This window comes from Gopherus flavomarginatus, chromosome 1, assembly GCF_025201925.1.
Source record: "Gopherus flavomarginatus isolate rGopFla2 chromosome 1, rGopFla2.mat.asm, whole genome shotgun sequence".
Classification (NCBI taxonomy): Eukaryota; Metazoa; Chordata; order Testudines; family Testudinidae; genus Gopherus; species Gopherus flavomarginatus.
This window is the reverse complement of record NC_066617.1, coordinates 263636958-263643423: the sequence shown is the minus strand read 5'-3', so window position 1 is coordinate 263643423 and position 6466 is coordinate 263636958.

The window sequence follows — 6466 nt, the reverse complement described above, 5'->3', positions numbered from 1 at the left end:
ATTAAATGATACAGAAACACAGCAATGCTTTCTTCTTGCTGCACAGACATTCCTTTTCTTTAAGGGGGAGGAAAAATTCAACCACTTTCTTGCATTGCTGTCATAACATTAAACTCTAGCTTTGGCATATAGCTCACTTTATTTATTTGGAAAATGCACTGCTAAAAGTGTCATTGACAGCTGAATTGTGGGCTGCCATACAGCTGTTCTCCAGTGAACTATCTGTATGCTCAGCTAGACAGCAGCAGCTGACCCCTGAATGTAGCAAATGGGTGTGTGTGTGCAGGGTTTAGCTGGTGGTTTTGGTTATCAGTCATGTTCTGGCTTGTCCCCATAAGGAAAATGGAAGTCAGTCATAACCATGCAATTAATACTCCCCTTCAAAGCATTCAGCCAAGTACTTCTTTAAGCCCCATTGAAGTCAACGGGACTTAACAATGTGCTTTACTTTACTCACATACTTAAGTGCTTTGAATCAAGGCCTATACTTGTAATAGCTTCATCAACTGGTAATCTAGTGAGCACAGATGATTTGAAGAATCGGCATCAACTGTCACTGAAAATAAATAATTTGTTAGGACCTAAGAATGTTGACATTAAGGTATAAAACTTTAAACTTCTCGGCTCCACTTGTGCCTTGTTTCATATACAGTGCTCCACCTAATATCATGAACACTCCATGCTTGTAAAAGAACCATTTTATGGAGGTGCTACTGTAACCCACGCACCTCCTGGGTGTGGTGTTCTGTCTCATCTAGTGGCACCGAGAGAGAGAGAGAGAGAGAGAGAGAGAGAGAGAGAGAGAGAGAGAGAGAGAGAGAGAGAGAGAGAGAGAGAGTGTCTGCTCTACAGTCCGAGCTAACAGCCAGTTGGCTTTTAGTTCATGCTAAAAGTTTTACACCTTAATAAAGTAGAGGCTCTTGCACTAAGCTCTAGAGGTCCCAGGTTCAACCCCCCTGCTGATAACCGGGGTCTGTCAGCATTACACTGCAGCTAGCATCCTAGTCATGTCACACAGAACTCCTCTGAACTCTTCCTTCCTGCTACCTGTGCTCTTCTATCCAAGCTCCATGTAGGTTACTACATGCATATGTAAAATTGTACATGCATATATCCATATTTTGCTGATGGAAACACTTGTGTGCACAATTGACAAATGCTAATGCACTTGCAAAGCTCTCGAGGACAAATAGGTCTGGCAGGAAAATTTTTTGATAATTACTCCTACTGCTGATCTTAAATTTTTCAAAGTGAGCGCTGGTATTTGCAAGTGCTACCATAGGTATGTGAATGTTAACCATTTTACATGCTCACCACTGGAGGCATAGGTGAAATTTCGACCCTAAAGGCCCTGTCTTCCTTGCTGAACTGCAGATCTATGCAGCATGCATTCTATGGACAGCATGAAGGATTTGGATATTGCTATTATCTTTTGCTTCTGTAGTATTGGAGCTATTGCTTCAGTTCGGAGTGCCAAGGGCTAATTATTACTGTTGGTGCACTGTTAATAAAGTAGCAAATAGTATGTTGAGAGTACAGATGTCTTTACCTTCTGATAATTGTATTTAATGGTATCTTATTGAAATGTTACTGCATTTAGAGTAAAGAGGTATGATGAGGTATCACATCGATTAAATTCTGTGATCCACTGTTAATTCAGCTCACGTGCTGATTACTCAATTTCACTCTAAAATATTGTAAAAGCAGCAAAGAGTCCTGTGACACCTTATAGACTAACAGACATATGGGAGCATGAGCTTTCATGGGTGAATACCCACTTCGTCGGCATCTGATACTAAAATATTGGTACATTAAAGATTAACAAAAGCAAAAAGTTAGAGCATATGGACTTCCATTCTAGGCATAAACAATGGTCCAGTTAATTTAGGGTCCTCTATATATATTTTTTTAAATCTCAGTAGTGCTAGTGATGTACTAAGTACTCTATGCACAGGAAGATGAGTAAGCATTCTAGTTATTTGACTAAAATTACTATTTAATGGCAGGTCAGGAAGCCCTGTAGCTAGTGCATTGCACAGTTACATGAAATCTGGAATTGATTTGTAAACCCTGCTAGCTTGTTTGTGAGCCCAGGAAGGGATGGGTGTACTGTAGGAGCAGAAACACAAGTCTTACTGAAGAAGTATTTCCTTTTGTCACTGAAATCACCTCTGTCTATTCAAGGTGTGCATTGTCTTCAGATATCTCTGGTAGCCCTCACAGGAAATAAATTTCCTAAACCCAACCTTCCCATCACTTCTGTTGTCTGTCTAGGCCTCTTCTATTTCTACTGTTCTTTTTTTAAAGATAAAGTTGGTTAAAATGAGCAAGGTGGTACAGAAAAGAAGAAGAAAATGCTATGCCATTTTTTATAGTATAACTCTTCCTGTATCATAATCTATTCTGTGTACTTGTATTACAATTGATCATGAAGGCATCTTCCTTGAGTTGCTCCCAAAGATGCTAAGCTCTCCATCAGAGGTTACGATTAACTGTGAACCTGTCAGCATGTGCAAGTAGCCTAAGATTTTTCTTCTAATATGAATTTATCTGCATTTTTATCTGCTTTCATATTGCCCAGTTACCCAGCTTCATTAGCTCCTGCTGGAGTTCCTCGCAATCCTGTCTAATCTTGACTAATATATTAGTTAAAATGTTGTGAGAATATTTTGTCCACTTCATTCATTACTTACAGAGTCTTGAGGTCACTCTTCACAATTAAGATATTGAAGAAATCCAGACTTAGTACTGATTATGGGGGCAAAATACTATTAACCTTTTTCTACAATGATAATTGCCCATTAATTCCTAGTCTTTACTTCCTATCTCTTTACCAGTTTTTAATCTATTATGGGCCAGTGCTTCTTACTCAGTTGTTTTCTGTACAGCTGCTCAAGGGACTCCATGAAATGTCTTTGTAAAGTCTGTCATTCAATTACTGTTTCATTAACTCTTTCCAGAAATTCTAACTAATTACAATATATCTTTACTAAAGCTGTTCCTCCCCCACACCTGCCCCTTGCTGTGCTATAACTTACAGAAATGAAAATACAAAATGCTCACTGAGATACATAACCAGTCACCTAGATATTTCAAAGTACAAACAAAGGACAGGATATTTTTGTTGTGGTCTAGGATGAAGTCAGTAACAGACATGACCTTTCATTGTGATACTTCACAGCTACAGAAATACAAAGAAAATAGCTCTTTTAGAAACATTAATGTCAGAGAGGTGAGCAAAGGTTAGGAGGGTACTTATGTGAACAAAATAAACTACTTACTAATCTAAGTTAAGGAAGACTTCAGCACTAACAAAGGAACTGAATTATGATTATTCATATTAAAACACAATAGCAAGACATGGATGGTATACTAGTAAGAAAACTTCTGGATAATTAAAAAGGGACTTCAAACACATTGCCCTGGCTGCTAACTCAAAGCACCACCTGGCCAAAGCCAGATCATAATCAGCATGAAATGCGTCATGTTATCAGCTGTCCTAAGAAACCAGCCAGATAAGGTAGAGATTGAAACAAAGTATCGTTGACAAATAAAATGACTCTGAAAAAATATTTTGATTCTGTTTTATATCTAAAGTTAGAGGAATTGAAGTAGGTAAAAAAAAGATGGGTGGTATCAAATTACTAGTTCAGGAGACCAAATGCAAATAAGAGAATGTAATATACTGGAGTGTCTGATGCCAGGTAAGGTTATGAGTATGCCTAATAAGATGTTCTTGGAAGCCCTGACTGTGGATTGGCCACTGGTGAGGGACATTGAGAGCTGGCCCTAAGGCTGTGTTAACCTGCATTAGGGACTGAACCAGCCCTTAGGAATGGAGGAGCACAAAGGTGGCATAACCAGAGCTGGACATTTTTTGCTGAAATTTTGCCAAAAATAAAATGCAGATTTGGATCAGTCAAGACGTCTTGCGAAATTGTATCATATTTGCCAAGTTGTTTTGATTGAGGCAGAAGGAAGGAAAAATAATGCCAGAAAAGTCATTTAAATGTTTTCATCTTTTGATTTGAAATGACTTTGTTTCAAATTTATCTTTCCTTTTATTTAAAAAAAAAGGGGGGGAGGGGAACGGAACTGGGGAGACAAAAACCTGAAGCCAAACAATTCGTTTCAGGTCTAACAATGTTTCTTCATATTGAAATGATTTTTCCCTCTCTTGTTTCAGCCAAACAAACAGAAAATTCAGTTATTCTCACAGCTCTAGGTATAACTCCTCCTTTGCCTCTTCCTTTATACCCTACACTGAACTCAGCTTGATGGGGCCTGAGGATTGATTGGCCTCGAATGTCTTTATACTTATGACTGCTAAGCATTTGCTTTCCCCCACATCAAATACTTCTGGGAGCTTCTGATCTTGTTTATCTCCCGTTTAGTTGTCATACTGTTTTTGAGGATCTATTATAATATTTTAGTGGGTTTTTCAGAATGAGGGAACACAGTTAAATAAGAACTAGTGGAAAGTAGCCTCTGTCAGTTTACGTACAGTAGTGGCACTATATGTGAGAAAAGCATTCGGCACAAAATCTTACTTGAAAAATTAAATTGGCTACATTAGCAATATTATCTAGGGGCCTAAGACTGTAAACTAAGATTAATGGTAAATATCAGTGTATTATCTTGGAGGGAAAGTATCCAGTGGAGTAGCAGAGGAATCTTTAGTACTGGGCTTATTTAACATATTCATTAATGAACTGCAAACATATGCAGCATGTTAATAAGACTAATAGATGTTACTACATTGGCAGGAGCTGAATACACAATGAGAACAGATAAAAACAGAGGAACCTAGGGAGAGAATAAAAAACAATGGGACTCAACACGGAAAAACAGAAGCAAGAAAGGGGAACTACACAAAAATGAGGAGGTTACTGACACAGAAATTAAAAAGTACAGTACCAAAAGTAAAATCCCTGCAAGCTGCATGGAAACTTTTCAAAGACACCATAATCGACGCTCAACTTAAATACATACCCCAATTAAAAAAATATAGTAAGAGAACCAAAAAAGAGCCATTGTGGTTAAACAACAAAGTAAAAGAAGCAGTGAAAGGCAAAAAGGCATCCTTTAAAAAGTGGAAGATAAATCCGAATGAGGAAAATAGAAAAGAGCATAAACTCTGGCAAACGAAGTGTAAAAATATAATTAGAAAGACCAAAAAAGAATTTGAAGAACAGCTAGCTAAAGAGTCCAAAAGTAATATTAATTTAAAAAAAAAATACATCAGAAGAAGAAAATCTTCTAAACAACCAGTGGGGCAACTGGACGATTGAGATGCCAAAGGAGCACCCAAAGATGATAAGGCCATTGTGGAGAAATTAAATTAATTATATGCATCGGTCTTCACTATTGAGGATGTGAGGGAGATTCCCAAACCTGAGCCATTCTTTTTGGAAGATGGATCTGAGGAACTGTCCCAAATTGAGGTGTCATTAGAGGAAGTTTTGGAACAAACTGATAAACTAAATGGTAATAAGTCTCCAGGATCTGATGGTATTAACCCAAGATTTCTGAAGGAACTCAAATGTGAAATTGCAGGACTATTAATTGTCATCTGTAACCTATCATTTGAATCAGCTTCTGTACCAAATGACTGGAGGATAGCTAATGTGATGCCAGTTTTTAAAAAGGGCTCCAGATGTCCTGGCAACTACAGGCCACTAAGCCTCACTTCAGTACCGGGCAAACTGGTTGAAACTATCGTAAAGAACAAAATTGACAGACACATAGATGAACATAAATTGTTGGGAAATAGTCAACATGGTTTTTGTAAAGGAAAATCATGCCTCACCAATCTACTAGAATTCTTTGAGGAGGTCAACAAGCATGCGGACAAAGGAGGTCCAGTGGATATAGCGTATTTAGATTTTCAGAAAGCCTTTGACAAGGTCCCTCACCAAAGGCTCTTAAGCAAAATAAGCAGTCATAGGATAAGAGGGAAGGTTCTCTCATGGATTAGTAACTGGTCAAAGATAGGAAACAAAGGGTTGGAATAAAGGGTCAGTTTTCAGAATGGAGAGAGGTAAATAGTGGTGTCCCCCAGGGATCTGTACTGGGCCCCGTGGTCCTATTTAACATATTCATAAACGATCTGGAAAAGGGGGTAAACAGTGAGGTGGCAAAATATGCAGATGATATAAAACTACTCAAGATAGTTAAGTACCAGGCAGACTGCAAAGAGCTACAAAAGGATCTCTCAAAACTGGGTGACTAGGCAACAAAATGGCAGATGAAATTTAATGTTGATAAATGCAAAGTAATGCACATTAGAAAACATAATCCTAACTATACATATACGACCACGGGGTCTAAATTAGCTGTTACTACTCAAGAAAGAGATCTTGGAGTCATTGTGGATTGTTCTCTGAAATCATCCACCCAATGTGCAGCGGCAGTCAAAAAAGTGAACAGAATGTTGGGAATCATCAAGAAAGGGATAGATAATAAG